This window comes from Mauremys reevesii, linkage group 1 (assembly GCF_016161935.1).
Source record: "Mauremys reevesii isolate NIE-2019 linkage group 1, ASM1616193v1, whole genome shotgun sequence".
Taxonomy (NCBI): domain Eukaryota; kingdom Metazoa; phylum Chordata; order Testudines; family Geoemydidae; genus Mauremys; species Mauremys reevesii.
The window spans coordinates 141,550,705-141,576,028 of NC_052623.1; the positions used below are offsets into that span (position 1 = coordinate 141,550,705).

A 25,324-nucleotide genomic window follows, 5' to 3' on the forward strand; every position below is an offset into this window, starting at 1 on the left:
GGCTACCAGGCATAGCTGCATTTTATACAGCACATGTATATGACAGTGGACTTTTGTTCCTGAAGAAAGATAGCAAATAACCTCATAGTATCTGATAGCTGTAGAAGGTAAACATCTGTTCTGATTTTCTAAATATTACTGTAGAAATGTCCAAAGGACTTTAATCAAATCAAAGTAATAAACAAATAAAATTGGTGTTGACTCTTCAGCTCTTTGCAGTCTTTGTTAACTTAACCTGAAAAGGTGTGTTTTGATTGTTTTTTGAGACTCCATTTTGTGTCCTCCTTCTGTTTCTTAGCGAGATTGTCAGCCCATGCAGTATTAAAATTACATTAACTTTTCTAGAACATTGGGCACATCCCTTGTATTTATCTTGGACAATGTAAACTGGCATGTTTTGTAATCATTTTTGCTATCGTTGATTTGAGAATTGGAAGTATAAACTGGTAAAAAGAGATCACAGGAGTCCAGACGTCAGTGCAGCCTTAATAGATTTCTGAATTGTTTAGTAAATGGCCAAATGCATATAAGATTGGCATCCATACAATTTACAATAGGTTATTATTACTTACAGTGGTTTCAACATGATTTCTTTACTTCCAGAATGTAAAGTGCAAGAAATTCCTGTTTGAGAGTGACTGCCAATGTAAGGTGTTTTTCTTTCCCCCAAAGCACTGAGTGTCATCCTAATTCTCTTCATACTGAAAATAGGAAAAACTCCCATTCATGTAGCTGGGAGCAGAGTTAGGTCACTGCTGAGCACTTCTGAAACCCCATCCCTTCAGTTGGACTCCTTCTAGAGTAGGGTATTGTTCAGCCTGAATAAAAATATCACAAGCTGCCCCTTAATAATCAGGCAGCCAAACAATTGACAGAAGATTGGGGGTTGTGAGGAGAGATTATAATGAAGAACAGCAATCCATTAAATATCCGGACTGCTGTCTATTGGCAACAAATAAGGATCTAGGGTGACATTTTCAGTAGTGTCTAAACTCCATTGTTTTCATTGTGTACCTACATCACTTCGGTTCTTTTGAAAATGTTACCCTGACTTTAAGAAGTAGTTCTTTGTACCCGTAAGGAGAAATCCTGTTCCCGTTGACCTCAGTAAAGCCAGAATTTTACCTTTAGTTATTTTTCTAACCATATTTTTTTCAGTGTCATGCATCTGTCAAAGTTAGACTCAGGACTCACAGTTTATCAGACCACTCTGTTTTATTAGCACAGCGCTCTGCTAATGACACCCAGATAAAGTGAGCACCATGCAAGACACAAACTATCTTATTTATACAGATAAAAGGGTGAGAACTTAACAAGATAACAAAGGAAGCAGAATCAGATAAGTTTACCTGGTCTAGGCATGCATATCTTATTTCCTTACTAACTATCACCCATCTTCTGTTAATGTTTTGCCATTAGCACCATTGTTTATGCCTAATGTTTCTTTTCCTGGCACCTGTATTTCAACATTTCTTATTTCTGCTTAAAGGTACATACAACATTTCTTTAATCCATTCTTATTTTTACAATATAATTCATTCTACTTTCACACATCTGTCCAATGACATTGACTGTCTACTCATGGGTCTCAGCCGGTGAGGTGATGAGTGCCTTGAATTCCACTAGCTTTGGTGAGAACTGAGAGCATGCAGCCCCACTAAGGAAATGCTCAGCACTTTGTTTTATCAAATACTATTTTTCTCATTTATATTGAATGTAATTTGACAATGTAAATATCCAATGTAGATAACTGACCCCAACGGAAATAACATCATAAAGGACACCTATATTTTTATAACAAAATAATGAACGGACCACTTCTCTGTTGTTTTTTTTTAATAATTTGAGGACCATCCATCAGATTCTCTATGTTCTTGACATAGTGATAATTTTATAGTCAACATTTTACCACGTTCAGTCTCTATTTATATTACACCACTAAGAATATCAAACTACAGCTACATCCTTGTCCTTTCTGTGCCATGTAGTTGGTGTTCAGCACTGGGACGTAATTAACGGCAGAACACAGTAGTGCGACTTTTGTTACCTAATGTCTTTGTGACATCAATACCCTCATAAGTACAGGGCAGTTGTTAGCTTTCTATTGCAGGAACTGTGGGCTCGACCCTGAGAGGTGATCAGCACCTTAATCTCTTACAGAGAAGTCAATGTGAATTGAGGGTACTCTGCACCGGGTAGGAGGCTTTTAGTGCCAGGCAGGATCAGGCTAATGGTAATTGCAGTTTAACAGTGAAAAACAACAGCTATTTCCTTGCCTACCCTCCTCCTTCAACCATACAGCAAGGGAGAAGAAGAGAACAAGCCTCTTATCAATAGTGCTGGAAAGAAATGTACGGCGATAATGTTAGAGTGCAGGGGATTGGTGATCCACGAAGCAGCTGTGGGCATATGTGTAATGCCAGTACGAACAACAGCACTGCTTTCCATTCGGTGACAAAGAGATCATCTGAAAACGGGTTCCTTATTCTTTTTTCCTCAAAATCTTTTGACAAAATTCACAACAGCTAACATAGCCCAGGGTCCAGCAATCCCTCTCTGAGAGAAAACCAACAGGAAGAGAGTCTAAACGTGGACTATAGTTCTGCCCTGCACTCCAGGAGGCTAGCGGGTGAGAGGATGCATGTCTCCCACTGGCATTCTGCTTGCCCCCTCTCCCATGCATGGATCCACAGGAGTCCCTATTCCGCATGGAATAGGGAGATCCCTGCAGGAAGGATCCTCTCTGTCCATGGATTTGAGGGGCAATCGACCCTGGAATCACTTGTAACCATTTTTTTTCTGAATGTGTTTGACTTGCTAGCAGAGAAAATCAAAACAATCTCACTTTCCAGATATATGGGGCTTTGAATAATAAATTACATATAACACAACAAAGCAAAGTCTTGGGGAAGGAAGGAACCCTACTAAATGATGTATCTTATTTAGGTTTCAGATAAAACAAAATAGTAATTTATTCATAGACTCCTTGAAGTAATTCATCTTCAAGTCATCTCTGTATCATCTGACTTGTAGTGTGAGGCTAAAATGATGCTGCTCTGACTGTGGTCCTCACTTCACATTTATACTTTGAGCTCTAGGTGGTCTTTCAGCTTTCTTTTTATCGTTACCAGAAGGGATCATTATTTTTTTTAAACAACTTCTTCTTTATTTATCATTAGCTGAAACAAGAGTATGATAAAAAGCCAGGCAAGAGAGTTGGAAATCCACCCACAGAAGCTATAAAAGGCACTAAGTATTCTTTTTAATGTTCCCTACTTTCTTTTCTCTACAAATCATAGTTATTAACAGACACATCTTGAGAAGTAGTACCATCAAAACAGTCGTCCATCCCCCCAAGCTCCATAATGAACACCACACAGAAAAAGAAATACAGCTCCTCTCTTGACAATTTTGAAGGTAAACATTTTCATCATTATCTGAAATTAAATCCTTTTTTGGTTTATTTATGATTTTAAGTGATATTATTAGGAAAATTCTTGTCCTGCTTTACTGAAACTTTCAGTATTTATTTTCCTTTTCTTGAACTGAGATTACCAATTTCATCAAATAATTAGGATGAAGATGCAACAAAGAATATTTTCCAAACTAATTTTAATCCAGAAATCGGTCTTACTTTTGGCTCAGTCCAGGTTTTTAAAAATGAGTGTTGAAGCTTTTGTGCACTAAACTGTGCAACTCCTCCCCCTCTCCCTTTAAAAAAAATTGTGCTATTGCATTAGATTGAGTGTAATCTGGATGCAGGGTACAATACAGCTCTAAACTATAAATATCAGTGACCCAGATAAGCATGTTTTTAAAATGTTTGGCTTCACAAGACAGAGGCAGTAAAAATTCTAAAACAGTCCCCTACAGATAAACTTATGAGGTAGAACTCATTAAAATAATACTATGAAAGTAGATTCATTGCTCATTTTTAATGAAGAAAGTCCTAACATAGAAGTATTAATGTGAACTATAGACATAAAAAAATCTATGTTAAAAGAACGTTATGTAGGTTGCAAAGCCAGGCATTTGAAAGTTAGAAATGCCAGATTTACAGTTTCCCGTGCAGTCTTCATTCTGCTCCCGTATGCATTCATCTTGTGCACTGATTGAGGCAGAGGTCCTGTGGAAAAATATAGTACACCTCTACCCCGATATAACTTGGTCCTTGGGAGCCAAAAATCCCTACTACGTTATAGGTGAAACCCTGTTATATTGGGGTAGTGGCGCAGTGCTCTAGCGGTCATTTAAAGAGCTCCGGGCTCCAGCCGCTGCAGGGAGCCCAGGCCCTTTAAATCACCGCCCGAGCCCCGCTGCTGGAGCCCCGGGGTTACCGTGCTATATGCGAACCCGTGTTATATCGGGTCACGTTATATCAGGGTAGAGATGTAATTAAAGACTGCATCGTAATGCATATGCACAGAATCAGGGTTGCACAGACAACTATAACAGAAGCACTTTGTAATTTTTGACTGCACCCTTAATGTTCTTTTGATAGTTTGTGTGTAATTTCTGAGGTGTGTTTTTGGCTTGGTTTGGTTTTTAAGAAGGTTAAAAACAAATTCTGTGATGTGCAACAGTAATACCCCTGCTGCCATTTGCTCTAACTCATCAACAGGGTTTGACCTGTGAACCTTTAGACTTGTGGCACAGGCTGTTCACACTTGACCTGCAGAACTAGTCATGTTAGCTCAACCCAGGAAAAGGCTTTTGTCCCCCAAGGGGAGAAATGAGTTGCCGGGTTCAGGCATTAGGAAGAGATTGGCGAGGGAAGCCCAGGCTGGCTTGCCTCACTCTGTCCCCCACCCCTGGGAATTTGGGGAGCGCCTGCCCAATCTGTTGCTCCCAATGTGGGGAAGAAGGCATTGGCCATTGGTACCATGTGCTGTGTCAGGAGGTGGTTGCAGGGAAGCCACTCGAACTTCTGGGTGGGGAGAGAGAAAGCTGGCCTGCGGGAATTCCTGCCCCCAAGGAGGGAGTAAATGGAGACATGTACTGGCTCCAGGTTTTATGAGGGGTAGACTTGCCTGGCTCTCTTAAACATCTTTCCCCCAGCTACAGCTGTTCTGGCACCCTCCCCGTTGGTCTCAGTGCAGTGTGCTGCTGCAGCCTCGGCAGGGTCAACAATTTTGGTGGGCTGCCAAGATTTTCTTGAGGGACACCAGTAAGAGAAGAGAAATGGTGATATTTAGCACTTTATTCCTCAGCCAAATTTGGATGGAATTTCATGGTCCAAAGAAAAGGCACTTCTGTGGCCCAAAGGAGGAGTGAGAGCTTCTCAAAGAAAAGGTCACCAGAATAATTTATAATATAATAGAAAGTGTCAAAATATAAAAGTTGCTACCAGCTCCCCTATAATAGTGTGCTTTACAGCATGTTCCGTGCCCCAATGATCTTGCAGTCCAAGAAAGACAAGCCAACGAATGTGCCTCATGCTGCAAATCTTATATGCATTGGTAACTTGTACTCACAACCAGTAGACCCATCTGCTAGTAAAGTTTCTTGTAAGATTTGTAGAATTGAGTGCCAATACAAAACGTGATGAGGAACAGCTAAAACAGTTCAGATAATGGAGGTTGCATAGTAATTATTAGTGAGGAAGGAAAAGATTATTCCTGAAAGAAATGTATTTTAAGGAAGGATTTAAAAAACCGAGAGAGAGCGCTTGCTTGCTTGTTGGGGACATGAATGGAAGTATGCAGCTGAGAGTGGAAGGAGGAGACAAAGGGAATGGTAAGTACAACTGCCATTCCCTAGTTCAAAAGTCATAAGTCCAGCCCACAAATGAGTGGCTTAAAAATGCAGTTTGGGTTCTTTTTATTTGCCTTCCGGTTTGTGAGCCTTTGAGATATACTTGGGTTATGTTTTCAAGCTTTTCTTGACTGTGACCATGAGGGCTAGACATTTTGTTTTTAAATACAAGCTGAGATTCACACATGTTAGCATGGCCCCAGGAGCTGGGGATTTAAGAAAACCACAAAATATTATAAGACTTCTGATATAATTATTAGAGTTGGCAACACTGCATGAATGACTTGTGCAGGTGAAAGGATTTTAATGAAGAATTGCACTGAGTTTTATGATATTTGCCAGCTCTTTATTAGTCCATCATTTTTGTTGTCCTTCAGCAATTTCACCTTCTCTCCCCCCCGCTCTTCCCCCCCCCCCTGCAACTTGATGTCCTTGTGTGTCTTTTTCTTTTCTTCAGATGAATGTTTCACTCTCTGGTCCTTTTGTTTTCCTTCCTGTTTCTGTATCTAAAAATGAATTTTTTGACCAAAAATGAAATCTCTGATATTTAATATCATCCTAGTAATGGCTCCATTTTAAAATTCTTTTGTCTAAGAATGGCTATTGATTATTGCGGGTCTACTCTAGCAATCACTTCCCTATGGAATTCTCATTTCAGTGAACAGGAGTTCCTTGTACAGTGCCTGTGCAGAATTGGGACCTATATTAGTGGAAAGGGCTTTGTATCTTTCACATACAGTATTACAATTTGCCCAGCCAACCAAATTTTCATTTTTCATGTCTCATGAATTTTTAGACCAACAAATTGCTATGTCAGATATAAACACAGAGAAAAAATAGGACATGAGAAACAACCTTCTAATAAACACTCAGTAATTAATAAGGACAAAAAAGAGTGAATGTACCCAATTTACCCTTGCTCTGCACCTGGTGTAGACTATGCCACAAGTGCAAAGTGGCTATAAAGTACTACCGTTCTGATTTGGTAATGTTTTACACTCACTTTGCACACATGTAACTGAGGTGCAGGGTAACAGTGTGTGAGCCTTGTGCTGCAGTGACTCTTCCTGACGGTGAGGGAGACAGAATCTACTGCCTCCTTCCTCCCAGGGCACATAGCACATTACAGTCTGTGGGCTGAGTAAAAAGCCATGGCTTTTATGCATCCCTTGACATGTGTGGGTGTTGGGCAGAAGAGCTGTATAGTCATAACTCCACCCTTTAACTAGGCTTGTCTTTGTCTCCTTCCCCTCCCTTTTACTGCTGCTCAGCACCCTGCAGCAAAGCTTTCTTTTCCCAGGGGAACTCCCCAGTGAACAGCCCTGTTCACTCAGGCGGTGGGCTAAGCTAAGGATCTGGTACCAGAACCCTCACTAATTCTGCTACTATAACCTTTATGTAGCTTCTTTGATTAATGTTACTGTATAATAAAATGCTTCTGTGATATTGGGGACTGTAGCTTTAAGGGTACAGCTTCCCAGAGGAAGAGTCTGGATGGGATGCTGTGAAGCTCTTGTTATGCTCAGCCAATGGAAATGGGACACAGAATAAAGCCGAGCTTTTCCAAGCACCTGACGCACTGAGTGATCACAGAATACCACACACCCCTTCGACCAACAGGTGTAAGTTTGCAATGCTCCATTGACTTCCATGAAGCAATGCCAGTTTACACCAGCTGAGGATCTGGACCCTTGTATTCTAAGCAAGTTCAGTGTTCTATGGTGAAAGCTGAGTGCCACTGCTGTAGATACATGGGGAAGTTAAGGAAAGGCAGGCCCTTGATATTATTTTTATGTACTCTTTTTATAGATAGGTATACAAGTTCAACTTCAATCGTTTGAAGGACAAAGAAGGGTTTGCAGGCATATATTGCACTGGCATCTTTAGAGAACTTTTTTATTTTTGTTTAATTACTTTTTGGTAGCCTTATGGTCTTCTACTTACTTTGATTAGCATTGAGCTATAAAATTGTTAATGTCAGACAGGAAAGCCCATATCTTGTATTGATTTTGCAGTATTTTTAGATGTGCAGTATGAGCATATCCTCTGTATAAGTGCAGACTCTCTCCACCAGGTGGTTTCAAAGTCCAGGCATCAGGAATTGCTAGGGGCACTAATCTTAAAGGCCCCGGATCCTGCAAAAGCTTCTGCATAGGCTTAACTTTACACATGAGCCATCCCATTGAACTCAGTGGGACTGCCCATGTGCCTGAGGTTAAGCACATGCGTGTTTGCAGGCAGGTGGGAAAATACTGCTGGTGAGCTAGGTGGTAATATACTGCAAAGCAGTACATCCAGTCATTAGAGTAAATATTTAAAAACACTATATCACAGTTAAGGTGCACCAAATAAACTGATGTCCCCATGAAGGATTATGCTGTTCTTGTATGAGAGAGCCAAGCAGTAGATAAGTAATAATATGCTAGGTTAGTATTCCTTGAACCTCTTTAGGTAGTGGATGACCAATGTCTTTTTTTCCCCCCCCTTGAACAATGCTAGTTCTAAATCTGGCTTGAATAGGGGTTCCAATCTGATGATTCTGTTATAGGAGGGCTTCTCAGACTTTTTCATTGTGTGTACCACATCAAAATGGAAAGATTATCTCGGACTACAGCCATCCATACCTGCATGAGCCCCTTCCATTTGCAATCACACAAGGTCCAATAGCAGCTGTAGGAATTGCTTATGTAGAACAGCAATAATAAGAAAGTACTTGACGCTCTCCACTTCCCAGGTGGCCTAGTTTTTGCCCACAAGCCCACCAGGCTTCCCTCTGAATCGTTTGCCCGAGGCAAGGCCAGCATTTACTGTCTTCCAGGGCTTGTGTGACTGGATAGGCTACACATAACTTTTTTTTTCTGAAATGTTTTTGGAACTAAAAATAGATACTGTGTGTTTTGTTCGTTTACTTCAGTTCATCGGAAATCTGTTGCTTGTGGGGCTATCTCTCTCTTAAGCTGGCAGGGTTAGATTGGTTCAGCAGGCACTTAGATATCAGGGTGTCTGATGCCCTTGAATGAGTGAAAGGGCACAGCCGCACTGCCGCTGAAAGTTATTTTCTTGTTGGACAGAGGGTTTACAATGGTTAAACATAGAAATTAAAACAGGGTTAAAATTAATATAGATATTGAAAGAGAAAATGTTTAATTCCAGCGTGTTAGTGAAAACGTCCTGAGTCCGAATGTAGAGAACACTAGACACTTCTACAGTGCAGCTGGGAACAAGCCTCCGAGCCCGGGTAGACAGACTCGCACTAGCTTTGCTCGAGCTATCACGCCAAAAATAGCAGTGTGGACATTACAGCTCCTGTGGAGGCTCAGGCTGGCCACCCAAGCTCAGACCCATTGTGTCTAGTGGGCTTGGAGTCAGGCGTTTAGCCTGAGCCGCTGCTGGAGCCCAAGCATCCACACTGCTATTCTTAATGCGCTAATTTGAGCCCCACTAGCAGGTGTGTGTCTGCCCGGCTTGGGAGACATGCTCACAGCTGCAGTGTAGACATACCCATTAAGACAGGCAGGGGTATCCTCATTTCCCACTATGAGTTTACTTCACTCAGTCCTACGTCACAGAATAGATTCCATGGGACTGGCTTTCCTGTCACATCAGTTTTATAAATCTCTTGATTTATAACAGCACGAGAGAGAAGAGGATCAGGATAGGCAGTGGGGATTTAGCACAACCATGCATATTTTTATTTATATTCCTATTTGTTGGTGGAAGCATTCTGCTTGAACTTCATTTAAGGTAGAGCCTAGCACAGGGGCGGGCAACTTTTTGGCCTGAGAACCGCATCGGGTTTTGGAAATTGTATGGAGGGCCGGTTAGGGGAGGCTGTGTCTTCCCAAACAGCCAGGCATGGCCCAGCACCCACCTCCTATCTGCGCCCACCCACCCCGCGCTCCCTGTCCCCTGACCGCCCCCGGAACCTCCGCCCCTGACTGCCCCCCACCGCCCCATCCAATCCCTCCTCTCATTCCTGACGTCCCCCTGGCACCTTTGCCCCATCCAACCACCCCTTCTCCCTGTCCTCTGACTCCCCCTGGAACCCCTGCCCCTGACTGTCCCGCAACCCCCATCCAACCCTCCCCTCCTTCCTGACTGCCCCCCCGGAACCCCTGCCCCCATTCAACCCCCCCTGTTCCTCACCCTCCGACCGCCCTGACCCCTATCCACACCCCCACCCCTTGACCACCACCCTGAGCTCCTGCCCTCTTACTGCGCTGCCTGGAGCACCGGCGGCTGGTGGCCGCCCAGCTGGAGACAGCCACGCACCGCGCAGCACAGAGCACCGGATCAGGATGGGCTCTGCAGCTGTGTTGCCCCAGGAGCTCGCAGCCCCGCCGCCCAGATCATTGTGCCAGCAGCGGGGCTAGCTGCGGCTGTGGGGAGAGGGAACACCAGGGGAGAAGCCGGGGGCTAGCCTCCCAGTCCAGGAACTCAGGGGCTGGACAGGAGGGTCCTGCAGCCCGCGGGCCGTAGTTTGCCCACCTCTGGCCTAGCAGAAGTACGTTTCAGGCAGCACAAAACCTCTTGCCTTCCTTCTGTAACAGAGTTGTTTTGCCACCATTTTCACAGCAACATTTCTCTATGCTACAGTCATCTGAAGAGTTTTGGTACCCATGGAAAATTTGCAGTCAGATTTGCACCTTGTATGTCTAGGTTTTTTTTTCCCTACAGTGTTGTTCTTTCTATTAATTGAATGAATTCTGAAAACAGCAATCTTGGTTATTTATTTTATAATCTGTCTGAATTCTGCTGTTTTCCACAGTATGTGGATCTCCCAGGCTTCCTGTTGTCTGTGAATAACTCAACATGTGTGGCATTAAGAAGAAGCTGAAATTCTCTATGTCCTTCCACATTTCTAGGCACTGCCTGTCCATAAAACTGTGTGAGCCTCATCATGTGTGCAGAGAACCTTTTGGCTGCACATGCAGTTTCTTTTTAACCTACCTCTTCAAGCTGAATTGGAGAGCCAAATACAAAATCTAGCACTCAGGGTTATCAGTGTGGCCTTGCGACAGTCCCTGGAGGACAAGGCTTGTGATGATGGATTACACTGAGCCATTAATGTAGTAGTCTCGTCTGTGAAAGATGTAATTGTGGCCTTGTATCGTGCCATTTCTGCAAGTTTTTGTTTGTTTAGAACATGGTGGTGTGTAGTAGCACACATCACAAAGGAAATTGCTTATAAAGAATGTTGCAGTAAATGTGTCAGGAACTTGGTAGTGTATAGTTGGGATAGTTTTAGTCTGGCACCACACAAACATATTTAGGATAGGCTTAAAAATACAACCTAGAGCTTTTTTTCATTTGTAATGTTATATATTGTCTTCAAAAGTCTGACAGGGAAAAAATGGCTTGTGCTGATTTTTGCTTCCCTGTGGTTCATCAAAACTAGTCTCTGATCATACATTTCCACAGAATATTTCTGGGTTGTCTGGTTCCGGCTCATAGTTACAGGAAAAATATTTTCCTTTACCTGCAGTAGCACTGGCTGAAATATAACCAATGTTGTTCTTCATTACCAGAGTTTGTACAGCTAAACACAAAGAACGTTACTTGACTGTATATTCTTTCAAGCATGGTATTTACAGTTAGTAGAATGGTAAATGTTATTTCAAGAAAAGGAATATGGAAGCCCATTCTGTGTTTGAAAGGCAGAAATAGGCACGTTATGAAAACAAAACAGTGTTAATGGCACATAACTATTTAAGAGGAAAATACAGGTTTAAACCTACCTCATCTGTGTACACATATTCTCTCTCCTTGATTATTTTTATTACATCAGTATCTGGCAGCCCTAACCAAGATTGGGGCCCCATTATCCTAGGCACTGTGCTTTATGTTAAACATGCAGTAAGAGATAGTTCCTACCCTGAAGAGCTTACAATTTTAGACCCGGCAGAGGGTGGAGAAAGGAAATATTTACAAATGAGGAACACATGCATATACATACACTGTGTGTGTGTGTGTGTGTGTGTGTGTGTATCTGTATGTATAGATATAGATATATACACATAGATATATACGCACATATATAATATAGATGTCCTGGCTAACAGTATGTGGATACAAACCCAGAGTCATCTCTATCAAGACAGATCTTCAGTATCTCAAGTTAGTTATACATCATTTATGACATACAGACATCTTCAGATATTTCACAGTTAGGTGTGTGGACCTCAAGGAGACTGGAATAGGATTCTGGGAGTGAATGTATGTTGAAAAAGTTGTGAGGCATCTCTGATCACATCTATTGGCATTGTAGTGTTGCATCTTACATTGGTGTTATCTCGATTTCAGTCAAAAGTGTGAAGTTTTACACATGAGCATACAAAGGAGAGGTTAGGTTGTTTGGCTGTCTTACAAAATAAAACAATGAATTCTCAGTAAAGCAGATGGGGATGAAAGTGAGTACTTTAGAGTGCGGAAAAATTAAAAATACTATGCACATTACCAAATATTATAGGAGCCTTACATTTTTTTATGCTTGGTCTCTGTCCAGAGGTGAATTTTTTAAGGCCTTTTATGCCAAATCCTTTCAGTTTCTTTGTAAGTTTTGCAAGGGTGTGAATAATATTTCCCCATTTGAAACATTCTCTCCATACATTTTTAGACAGGACTACAGAAAAAATGGTTTAAGTTTGAAACTTGACACGAACAAACATTCCACTGAGGACTAGTGTCTTTGCTTGATTAGTAAAATGTTGGGTTTGGTTTACCAAAGTTATGTGCATTTGAATATTATGTTCTGAGCATACACAGTAGATTGCTTGTTAGATCTAATGATGTGCACTTAGGGCCTGATCCCACACCACTAAGATCATAGAGTTTAAGGCCAGAAGGAATCACCATGTAATCTAGTCTGACCTCCTGTATATCACAGGCTGCCAGCTGCACCTCCACACAAAATAAATAGCATTTTGCAATTGACTTCAGTGGGCCTGGTGTCTTAGGCAAGATCATATCCTAAATAAACATCCTGTGCACTTGGGGAATGAATCTTCCTCACCCTAGCAATACATTAGTTCTTCAGCTTACTGACTGCAGTAGCTGCCGAATGAGCAGCACCTGCCCCACAAAGCAAGAATAGTTGGAGGATCTGCATACTTGCAGATTCTCTGACTGACCCCCAAAATCCTCTCCTTCATGATGGGGTGCAAGGAACTTCTTTGGTGGTTTCCTTAGGGTGCAGAGGTCTACTGACTGTCTGGATTACATGGAATATGACTCGTCCTCCTCCCTGTGTAGCATAACTATGTTGATTCCATTGCCTTCATGACCCTTCTGAGCCATGAAGTGAGGGCAGTGGCCAGTTGTGGCAAGATGAAGAGCACAAGCGTATGTGGCTAATGACGTACGCATTCTTCAAAACTGACCTTAAACTTAAACACTCAAAACTTTAAAACTATTGACCCGCTTCTCTTCTCAAATGGATTTTTGGTACATTACTCTGAGACTTAAATATCAAGCCAACTTCTATTAAAATTGCTTTCAATATGCTTGTTTGTAATTATTTGGAACATTCAGATGCACATTGGAACCTTTTCCTTTGTTTTCATTTTCTTCGGTTTATATTTAGATTGACTTAAAGCCAGAGTGGGTATGAGAATAGTTGGAGTTTATAAAATAGTGTGGCTCTCAATCAGTCAATCTTAGCTGAGTTCAGATGGTGTCAGGACTTGTTGATTCTAAGCATCCGGGACTTTAAAACCATCAGGCTCATTTTTTTTATGTACGTCACTTAATCAGTCTCAAGGAGAACTACAAAGCAAACCAAGTTTAAAGAAAACAGTGGAATATTTTTAAAGTTATTCACACTTTGGTCTTGTCTTCACTAGGAAAACAAAGGTTTGTTTTTAACTCAAGTTAGCTAACTCAAGTTAAAATCCTAATGAAGATAAGGCAATTCATAGTTTTCATAGGAATTAGCAAATTGAGTTAAAGATTGTCTGCCTAACTCCCTGGGAATCCCACTGAAGTCAGTGAGACTGCATAGGTGGAAAGATCTGCACTAATGGATCCCATTGCAGGATCAGGTGCTTAGATTGGTGTACATGTAAAAAAATATTTCAGAATACATCATTGAGTAGATGATAATAAAGGGATTGCTGGAGTTGTTGCGATTGCATTGATGTAATTATGTAATATATAATTCAGCTGAAATTTGTAGCCAAATACTTGAATTGGGACTCACTGGAATATAGGAGACTTTTCTCCTTTAATGCCACAAAGTCTTACACAAGGGGCGTGTGTAACCCATGGCTACTTGACATGGTGCTCTGTCCTCCTCTACAGACCCTGTAGACCAACTGGAGATTAATGAATCTGCTACAACCTCAGCTAAGAGCCATGTGGCTTTTAGGTAATGCAGCAGAGGCTCATACACTAAACTTCAGAGGTCCTAGGTTCAGTCCTACCTGCTGATACCTTGTTGTCAGTGTGTTATACTTGCACACACCAACCACTGCCTATCCTGCTACTATCCTCCCTCCCCCTGCCCCCCGAGCATATAGTGGATTTTGTTACATTAATACAAACTCTTGTTTTGATTTGACAGTTATGAAAAATCAAACAAATTTAGCAAAAACATCACTGAATCTTGGATCAATGAAACTGGGTCTGGAGAAATTAGCAAACTGAATACTTCTCTGTTGAATATAAACATCAGCCACAGAACTAATAATGCTTTAAAGCCATTATTGAACTGACACAAAACTTTGAAATCCATTGTAAGAACTAAGGTGTTTTAAGCTAGTTTCACAAAAATCTAGACCAGAGGTGCGCAATCTGCGGCCCATCAGGGTAATCTGATTGCAGGTCGCGAGACATTTTGCTGACATTGGCCGTTCGCAGGCACGGCCCCCCCCACAGCTCCCAGTGGCCGCGGATTGCCACCGCGATTGTTTTACCTTCTGAAGTTGATTTTTTTTTAAATCCATTTTAATTAGTATCCTTTTTTTTACTTATGTTATCATTGGGATATCAATTGCTGAGAAAACAAAATGCATGTTTTTAAAATGATTTTAAAATAATCTCGCTCTTATTTATTTTTTTAGCTCTCTGTTCTCCAAACAGCTCACTTTTCTGTGCTTTTTTGGAGATGATAGTGTTATGAATAAAAATTATACTAAGTAATCAGTCAAAGACTTTAATTACAAAAGGAAAAATACGTTAAAATTTTTCCCATAGGAAAATCATGCACCTTAGATTTCAAGTCTAATAAGACTTTTGAATAGTAGTATTGTTCCATATGCTTCCAAAGATCTCATCCCAAAACAAGTGGACACATTTTGTGTGTGTGAAGATTAGTAAACTTCAAGAACTATTTTTTTAGGTTGACAGAAAATTCCCTTAACATACAACAGATTTTTTGTATATTATTTTTCTTCAGAATTTGTCTCTTGGATGCTTGCTCCTTTTTTCTCACCATATCTTCTAAGTCAGAGGTTCTCAAACTGTGGTCCACAAGCTCCATTCAGGTGGATAGTTCCCTCTAAGGTGCACACCTGGGCAGACACATATGAAAGAATGAAGGGCCACCCACCTAATTAGTGGAGCCGCGCAGGTGTGGCTCCACTAATTAGGTGCCTGGACCCTGGCGAATACGCACATGTAAGGTGAGGTGGTGGCCTTGGGGGGAATAGTGGGTAAATGGGAGGGGGCAGTGGGGTGAGAAGAGGGGGTGGGGGAAATTTGGGACATGCAGGGCTGCGGCGGCCAGAGAGAGAGGCAACTTTCCCCTGCTCCAGACTGCCGCTGCCGGGGAGAGACGGCCCTCCTTCCCAGCCCCAGCTCAGGGGTTGCCGCAGCTGGGGAGAGAGGGAGAGTCCCCACCCTCCTTCCCAGCCCCAGCTCGGGGGCTGCTGCGGTGGGGGAAAGAGGGCACATCCATCGCATTAGAAAGGTAAGGCTACTGATATTAAAATATGAGTTGTGTGCTTTTATTTGTAGAACAAAAAACATTAATTATTATTACGGTTTTTTTATATAGCGCTTTTATCCAAAGCGCTTCACAATAGTTAGCTAACGGTACAAACAACATTTGGAAAGATCATTAAGTGGTCTGCCGAGACCCTCAGCAATTTTCAAGTGGTCCATGAAAGAAAAAGTTTGAGAACCACTATTCTTAGTTGAATGGAATCCCCCTAGTGTTTGAATGCAAGTAACAGTTCCAAACCCACACCATGTTTGAGACGAAGCAAAATACCTGTTCTTATAAAAATATGCAACAGGAAGTGATACTTACTCAGTACCATGTTTGGACAAATTCTGAGACATGTTCAAACTCCTTAGATTCTAAATGGGATCAAGTTATTCTCAAGCTTACCATCTGTGGAATTAGAGCGGCAACTCTGAATGTAGTTGTCCTTACAACACCTCTGAGAGCTAAGGAAATAGCATTATTTCCTTGTCACAGCTGGGGAACTGAGGTGCAGAGAGGCTAAGTGGCTTGTTCAAGGTCACATAGGAAGCTGTGATGGAGCAGAGAATTGAATCGGGGTCTCCCAAGTCCCAGGCTAGCACCCTAACCACTGAACCATCCTTCCTTGCTAGGCTTGCTCCCCGTGGTTCACCTCAACCAGCTACATCAAGGTAAAACTACACCTTGCCCTGGTGACAGTAGGATGTTACATTGCGTTAGCGATCTTATTGTACAAACACAGCTATTCTTCCTAGTGTAGACAAGGGCAGTGGGGCTCCACAAGGGCTTGAGCGTTCATCCACGTGGATCCAACTGCAGGATTAGGACCTATGTGAGTTTAACGTGTTGTCATCCTGATTTGTTAGCATTTTATAACCACTTTGCACTAATACAAATGACAGGAAGACAGTAAATAATCTGGCCCAAAGGCCCAGGGACAAAATCATGGTACCACTGAATGGGAATTTTGCCATGGACTTCAGTGGAGCCAGGATTTGACCCAGATCTTTAGCTGTGGGTGAGGAGTAAAATGTGACTTTAAGACGGGTTTGCATTCCTTCAGTCCTGGGTCCATCCCAGAGGCAGTTACATCCCCATTATAAATTAGAGCAACTTTCTATGCCAGTTGCCAACAACTCCCAGGGACTGTTGTGACAACCAGGGATCGTGAGGGCCTAGTGTGTCCCAGCCTTGTTGTCTGCGCCAGCTGCTGAGTGACATAAGTGCCCATCTCTCAGCTCCTCTTCACCAGAGGACCCCCTCTCTGCAAGGGCAATCCTTAAGAAGCTTAATATGCTGGGTCTTTGTGCCAGCAACTTGAGTCAGTTTTTTGTCCCTGAGTATTTATCAAGCTCCAAATGGGGTTTTCAGTACATGGCAAGAGATATCAAGGGAAGGTTGATTTCAGCGGATGTCCTTGTAATTGCTTTAGGAAATTTTTCAAAATCAGCTGCTCACTTTCGCTGTTTGAACTCAAAATCTGAAAAAGAAGGCTGTTAACAAGTTCTGAATCGCTCTGTTATGTTGAAGGAACCTGACAAAATGTATGCAACACGTGACTCAGCAGTAATTACAGTCTGTGGATTTATTTTCTTCCTCCATGTGTCATGCTTAATACGTCAAATTTCCATACAGTATTTCAGCTTCAGATCAAATGTGTTGCCTACTGCAGGCTAATCAAATTGCTGTTTTTCAGCCCGGGCTGTACTAAACTAAAAAAGTGGTTTCTAGGTTCTTTTGGAAAACTAGCTACAGTATATCTGTCCTTTATACCAGTATGGTTTAGGGCAGTGGTCCCAAACCTTCTCGTCTGGTGGGCGCCAGACGAAGGACCGTGGCAGCGGTTGAGCATCCGCCGAAATGCCGCCAAAGAACCTTATGCAAGATGAATCTTAAATAATTTCAAACTCATCATGTTTTTACAATACCTGTTTATATGTCGTACTATAGCAGTGACAGTTTTGAAACGAGGACCTTCAATCGACTAGTTCATCCAGTTATCAGAATTGTAAGTGAATGGAGCTGAGTCAGAGAAAATGCATCTGGAAACACAGCAGCATGTCCTATCCCCATTATAGTTTGGGGTGTGCCACAGTCCCCATTGTAAATGCAGTTGTTGAGGGTTTTTTAATTTGGTTAGAAAAATTCATTACAGGTTGAAAATTGTCAAAAATTTGTCTGTTCCTATCTCAGTGCTCACTGTCTGCCTCATCTACTTTGCCCTTCGGAACAGAGACCAATGTCTTTTTAAAAATAAATAATTTAATTAATTGGGTTGATGTATTTTTAAATTAGAAAAAAGCAATTTCCCCTCTTCCCCAAAATGGATCACTGCCTGTAGACTTTTGGCATGCCATTAAACTACTGTATAATATATAAATATATATATTAATAAACCAAAAGCGTTGCAGATTATTAGTCTGCAAAGTAGGAAAATATTTCTAAAACAAAATATGTAAGAAGATGAAATATGAAGGTTTAAAAAATCTCCCCTATTGCTTTTCAGAAGTACTTCATGCATAAATAATGTAAACATATTATGTAGTCAATATAATATCAATAATATGCAATTTTGTGCTGCTGTAATGATTTTCTTCCCCTGCAGTCCCCTTTGTAGTTAATAGCCTACATATGGGAACCTTGACAGATCCATAATGTGACACACATAAGTGGGGTCGAGGAGTCCTTATTAAAGAAATACTTGGTGCATGGTCTGCATCTGAGACTTCTGCTATTAGCCGGTATCTCCCCAAAGTTGTATTTCTAGATGGCTTTTCATGGCTTTCATATCATGTTCCATAATAGATCTCCTACATAAAGTAAAATAATACACCAGGGGCCAATGCCCAAAGGCTGCTTAAAGGATGGTGAATGTTACATGTTGGTGAGGGGGTGGAGGGGAATGTGAGTTGTGCAGCTGACATTCTGTAGGGGCAGAAGGGAAAAGATACAGCAGAAAAGAAAGTGTAACGTTGGCAGCTTTCCCTTCACAGCCCTCCCTCCTGCCCTCTTGCTGTGTGATGCACATCAATTGATAACCCCAAAGGAGTGGTCATCAGTGTGACTGGGGAGGGTTAAGGAGGTGAAGAGAGGGCTGGAACCAAATCCCCAAACTGGTGTCTTCCTCCGTAGCCCTGTTTGATGGTGGGAAATGCAATCACCTGGAGGACTCACCTTGCAATCTGATTGCTGGGTGGAATTAGGGGCAGAATCTTTAGCCCTGTCTGTCCAACTCTGCTCCCAGATATTTGCAGGTTCTTTAATTTTTAACGTATGTCAATAACAATGTGATAAATGCCTTATTTTTGCAGGGTTATTAATGAATCCCCCACAAGATTCCAGGTTGGAAGATGACATATGAGGTTTCAACCTGGGAGCCACTTACAGAATGTGGGGGTGGGGTGGGAGAATCCATTAATGGTTTTAAAATTAAAAAGCACTAGCCCTCAACCCCCCAGGACAATTAAATAATACAGTTTTTATTTATAGGGCACCCATGTAAATGAAAGCCACTGGATCATTAAACACAGAGTAAATGTAAACAACAAGGCCTGCTAAATGTCAGAACAGGTGCAGAAATGAAAAACAGGACACACACCAAAGCGCCATCCCAAATGCACATAAATAAAATGTGGGGTGCTTAAGTTAATGTTGGATTTTTTTGCTTTTGTCAGTGTGTATCTTCATAATTTTTATGAGAGAGAGAGGACCTTTATGTGAGGATGCCTTTAATAGGTACGATAGCTGATAATGGGTATGTCTAAATGACAGCTGGAGCTAGGACTGCAGCACGTATAGGCATACCAAAGCCAGCTTTAATATAGATAGCATGAGTACCAATAGCAGTGAAGCTGTGACAGCAGGAGCTTCAGCATGGACTGTACAAGAGTGCCCAGGACCCTGAGTACTTCAGCATGGGCTAGCTACCTGAGCAAGTCTGTGCTGCCTTGGCTTTGCTGCTGTTGGTACTCATGCTAGCTAAATTAAAGTTAGCTTGGATATGTCTACACGTACTGCAGTTACTCTGTCTGCAGTGTAGATGCACTCAATGTGTTGACATGATTCTGTGATCCTTAGAACAGTTTTTGATCTGTTATATCTGTGTAAATCGGTATAATTCTACAGTGGAGTTACTCCCAGTGTGTAACTGAAATCAGAATTTTACTGACTAATTTCCATGGGAGTTCTGCTGGAGTGAAGACTGAACAACCCAGACTAATACTGGCAATGGTATTAGTGAGGCTGATCAACACGCTTAAGGTATTTTCCCCCCTGTAACTATAGCTTCTGAGCTCTGAAGTCTTAAGACTATTTTGGTCCAAATTCTGCTATAATTTACTCACCTTGCAGTTCTACTGAAATCAGGGCTTATAACTTCGCTTTTACGTGTAGTGCTTTGCATATACTAAAAGAAAACCCTACATGTCCACTGTTGCCAACTCTCATGATGTTATTGTGAGTCTTGTGCTATTTGCTGTTTTTCTGGTACCGTATTTTCCGGCGTATAAGGCGACGGGGCGTATAAGACGACCCCCTAATTTTACAGTTAAAACATAGGTTTTGGCCTATACTCGCCGTATGAGACGACCCCCCCTTCCGAGGGGGGGGAGCCCAGAGCCTTTTAAATCCCAGCCGCGGCTGGGAATCAGAGGGCTCTGGCATGCCCGCTGCGGCGGGGAGCCCAGAGCCTTTTAAATCCCAGCCGCGGCGGGGAGTCAGAGGGCTCTGGGCTGCCCGCTGCGGTGGGGAGTCAGAGGGCTCTGGGCTGCCCGCTGCGGCGGGGAGCCCAGAGCCTTTTAAATCCCAGCCGCGGCCGGGAATCAGAGGGCTCTGGGCTGCCCGCTGCGGCGGGGAGCCCGGAGCCTTTTAAATCCCAGCCGCGGCCGGGAATCAGAGGGCTCTGGGCTGCCCGCTGTGGCGGGGAGCACAGAGCCTTTTAAATCCCAGCCGCCCGCTGTTTATACCCGGCGTATAAGACGGTGGTGGAGGAAAGCTTGAAAATGTTAACCCTCCAGGCTCAAATACCAGAAGACAAATAAAAAGTGTCCCAGATTTTTGTCTGAGATCTCACTTTTTTTTAAAAACCAATTTTCATCATTCTTTGTGGTCAGACTCATGAGCATTGGGCACTTGGAGTTGGCAATTGTACTGCTTTTTAGGCTTCTGAAGTACTGATTAATGTTGTTAGTTATTTCTATCCTGCCATAGTTTCATAGGGTGGGTGATGTAGAAAGCTAAAAGAAAACACATTGTTCTTGAATAAAGCTTACAGTGTAACTCTTTGAAATTAGACAAAGGTTTCTAACCATTAGAGGAGTGAAGTTCTGGAACAGCCTTCCAAGGGGAGTAGTGGGGGCAAAAGACACATCTGGCTTTAAGGCTAAGCTTGATAAGTTTATGGAGGGGATGGTATGATGGGATAGCCTAATTTTGGCAATTAATTTGGCAATTGATCTTTGATAATCAGCAAGTAAGTATGCCCAGTGGTCTGTGACGGGATGTTAGATCGGTTGGGATCTGAGTTACTACAGCGAATTCTTTCCTGGGTGCTGGCTGGTGAGTCTTGCCCACATGCTCAGGGTTTAGCTGATCGTCATATTTGGGAAGGAATTTTCCTCCAGGGCAGATTGGCAGAGGCCCTGGAGGTTTTTCGCCTTGCTCTGCAGCATGGGGCACGGGTCACTTGCTGGAGGATTCTCTGCAGCTTGAGGTCTTCAAACCACAATTTGAGGACTTCAATAACTCAGACATAGGTTAGGGGTTTGTTATAGAAGTGGATGGGTGAGATTCTGTGGCCTGCATTGTGCAGGAGGTCAGACTAGATGATCATAATGGTCCCTTCTGACCTTAAAGTCTATGAGTCTCTAACTCTTCAATCCCGCTCTGAGCTCCATGTGGGCACAAGGATCTGCCCATGTAGAGTTCAGTACAGGACTGGGACAGGACTTGTCTGTCTTCACCTTCTTTCCCTTAAAGCACCTTGTTTGTTATTTTCCCACATAATGTTACATTACAGAAGAACATAAGAATGTCCATACTGGGTAAGACCAAAGGTCGATCTAGCCCAGTATTCTGTCTTCCGACAGTGGCCAATGCCAGGTGCCCCAGAGGGAACGAACAGAACAGGTAATCATCAAGTGATCCATTTCCTGTCACCCATTCCCAGCTTCTGGTAAACAGAGGCTAGGGACACCATCCCTGCCCATTCTGGCTAATAGCCATTGATAGACCCAGACTCCACTAATTTATCTAGTTCTTTTTTTGAACGCTGTTACAGTCTTCGTCTTCACAACATTCTCTGGCAAAGAGTTCCACAGGTTGACTCTGCGTTGTGTGGAAAAAATACTTCTTTTTGTATGTTTTAAACCTGCTGCATATTAATTTCATTTGGTGACACCCTAGTTCTTGTGTTATGAGGAGTAAATAACACTTTCCCACACTTTCACCACACTAGTCATGATTTTAGAGACCTCTATCATATCCCCCTTAGTCGTCTCTTTTCCAAGTTGAAAAGTCCCAAACTTATTGATCTCTCCTCATATGGAAGCTGTTCCATACCCCTAATTATTTTTATTGCCCTTTTCTGAATCTTTTCCAATTCCAATATATCTTTTTTGAGATGGGGCGACCACATCTGCATGCAGTATTCAAGATGTGGGCATACCATGGATTTATATAGAGGCAATATGATATTTTCTTTTTATTATCTATCCCTTTCTTAATTATTCCCAACATTCTGTTTACTTTTTTGACTGCCGCTGCACATTGAGTGGATGTTTTCAGAGAACTATCCACAATGACTCCAAGATCTTTCTTGAATGGTAACAGCTAATTTAGACCCCATCATTTTATATGTATAGTTGAGATTATGTTTTCCAGTGTACATTAATTTGCATTTATCCACATTGAATGTCATCTGCCATTTTGTTGCCCAATCACCCAGTTTTGTGAGATCCCTTTGTAGCTCTTCGCAGTCTGCTTGGGACTTAACTATCTTGAGTAGTTTTATGTCATCTGCAGATTTTGCCACCTTACTGTTTACCCTTTTTTCAGATCATTTATGAATATGTTGATTAGGACAGGTCCCAGTACAGACCCCCTGGGGGACACCATTATTTACCTCTCTCCATTCTGAAAACTGACCATTTATTCCTACGCTTTGTTTCCTATCTTTTAACCAGTTTTGACAGGCCTGGATCCTTCCATTTTATTGTTTGTATTGGGGTAACACCTGGTTATGGACCAAGATTCCACTGTATAAGTAGAAAAGGCAGTCCTGTCCCAAAGGAGCTTAACCACAACAATTGTCACCGTGAAGACAGATCACTGTGCCTGCGCGGAGCCCCATTAGTGTGCCCACACACTCTCAATTGCAGGATTGAGGCCTGTGATTCTAAGCAAAGCACTTCACAGCAGGGCACTCTTTAAATGCATTGTGTAAAATGCCTAGCCCACTTTGGATACTCTCTAAATAATGAATAATGAAATAAGGCTCAAGATGTGGTGCATACAAGCAGGTAAAATATAAGGATAAGCTGGGCTTAATGGTTTTAGACAGACAAATTCTGTGATTCCATCTTATGGCACATAAGTGCTGACATGATAGAATTAATCACCACTCTTTTAAATGGGATTTCCATGTAGTTAACATGTAGTTTCCTATAAAAGAACATACACCATTGCATGGTCCTATGCACTTAACTCCTATCACCATCCCAGGGGGAACCTAGCTGTATTTATAGTAGGTCTATTTTCAGTGCTGTGAGTTTTGTTTTACATTAAAACAAACAAAAAGAAATTAAATATTAAAACAGTAAGTGAAATCAAATCAGCTTCTGGTACTGAAGCTTGGTAGATGGTAAGAGGGAATTTTAAGATTTCACTCACTTATATTAAATTGCAGCTTTATAATATGTACATTAAATAGGCTGTGACATAAACACTGAAAAATTATTCTATGAATTTAAATCTTAAGAGTTATTTAATGAGAGAGACAAGGTGGGTGAGGTAATATCTTTTATTGGAGCAACTTCTGTTGGTGAACAAAACAAGCTTTGGAGCTACACAGCTGTTCTTCAAGTCTGGGAAAGGTATTTAGAGTGTCACAATTAAATACAAGTTGGAACAGATTGTTAACCATAAGAAGTTAACACATGGTGCAAGAGACCATTCAGGGTGAGGTGGGCAATTAACATTTCTGCTGTCATAAGACTAAGGAGCTATAGATTGTTGTAATGAGACATAAAACCAGCGTCTCCATTGAGTCCATGCTGTTTAGTGTTTAGCAAAGTGATGAATTTAAGCTCCCAGACTCGTCTTCAGGAGGACTGAGAGGTCAGATATGCAGTGATTGTTTTGTGAAAAGTGTTTGCCTAGGAATGATAGTATGTTTTGTCCGTTATCATTTCTCTGTGTGAGTTCATTTGAGAGCATAGTGATTGTCTCTTTTCACCCACACAGTTGTTGGGGCATTTGATGCACTGGATGCACATGTTGTAACAGGCATGTGTAGGACACATAGATCTTGAAAGGTGTATTGTATGGGGTGTTGATCATTGTAGCCGTGGAGATATGTCTGCAGGTTTTGCATGTGTTGTGATGACAGGGTCTGGTGTTGCTTTGAATTGGTGTATCCTGGTCTGTGACAAGTTTGGTGAGGTTGGGGGTTTGTTTAAAGGCCAGAAGAGTGGGTTTGTGAAAGATTTTTTTCAAGACGTGGCCCCCAGCAGGTAGAGGTTGTAATTGTTTGAGGATATCTCATATGGGTTCCAGTGTGTGGTGATAGGTGACAACTAGGGGTGTGCAGACAGTGATGTGTGGGTGTTTTCCCCCAGTATTGAATCAGGTTCTCTCAGGTATTTGGGTGGCCTGTTCCATGATGTGATCTACTTCTCTGGTGGAATGTCCTTGTTTTGTACAGGTGGTTTTAAGTGGTTTAAGGTGTATATCCTTCACTTTCTCCCACATAGCATATTCTGAGTTATCTGAGTGCCTGGCTGTAGCTAACAGATTTCTTGGTGTGTCTGGGGTAGTGACTGGATCTGTAAAGGTAAGTGTGGTGATCCGTGGGTTTCTTGTATATAGATGTCTGTAGTATTCCATTGTTGAAGCTAATCACGATGTCTAGGAAATTGATGCTGGTGTGGGAGTATTCTGAAGAGAGTTTGATGGGGTGGCTGGTAGTTGAAGTTGAGATGGAAATTTATGAGGGAGTTTAGGTAGTTTGTTGAGAGGATGAAAATACTGTATCATCAATGTATTTTAGGTATATCATTGGTTTTGTGGTGCATTTTTCCAGTTTTTTTTCCTAGAGGTGAGTCATGAAGAGATTGATGTATTGGAGAATGTAAAGTTGTTATGGGTAAGAATGAAACGGGTGAGTGTAGCGATGTGTTTGGGGTGGATATCTGAGGGTTGTCCATTGTCTTGTAGATATTTGAGGCAGACAGTGAAGCCATCATTGTGAGGGATGTTGGTGTATAGAGAGGAGACATCCATGATGGCAAGGATGATGTTCTGAGGGAGGTTGTTAGTGTTGCAGTGTTTCTGGAGGAAGTCAGTTGCGTCCTGGAGAGAGCTGGCTCTTTGTGTGGCGAATGATTTGAAGATGTTTTCTATGAGTCCAGATAGTCCTTCAGTAAGAGT

The 25,324-nt window shown here is 42.0% G+C and overlaps 2 protein-coding genes across 7 annotated transcripts in view; one reads left to right on the plus strand and one right to left on the minus strand.

Annotated features, from left to right (window-relative positions):
• Positions 1-25,324, plus strand: part of RAI2 (retinoic acid induced 2) — a 104,192-nt gene that overhangs the window by 72,767 nt on the left and 6,101 nt on the right. For 2 of the 6 annotated variants that reach the window (XM_039490057.1, XM_039490063.1), the window contains exons 1-2: positions 1,571-1,631; positions 3,300-3,417. The exons of the other annotated variants lie outside the window; for them this stretch is intronic. The gene's annotated coding sequence lies outside the window, so the exon portion shown is untranslated. Of the gene's footprint in view, positions 1-1,570; positions 1,632-3,299; positions 3,418-25,324 lie in introns of those variants that run through there. 6 annotated transcript variants of the gene reach the window in all.
• The window catches only part of SCML2 (Scm polycomb group protein like 2), a 188,776-nt gene continuing 174,680 nt past the window's right edge, over positions 11,229-25,324 (minus strand). The window contains exon 17 of the mRNA XM_039489989.1: positions 11,229-11,244. The gene's annotated coding sequence lies outside the window, so the exon portion shown is untranslated. The remainder of the gene's footprint in view (positions 11,245-25,324) is intronic.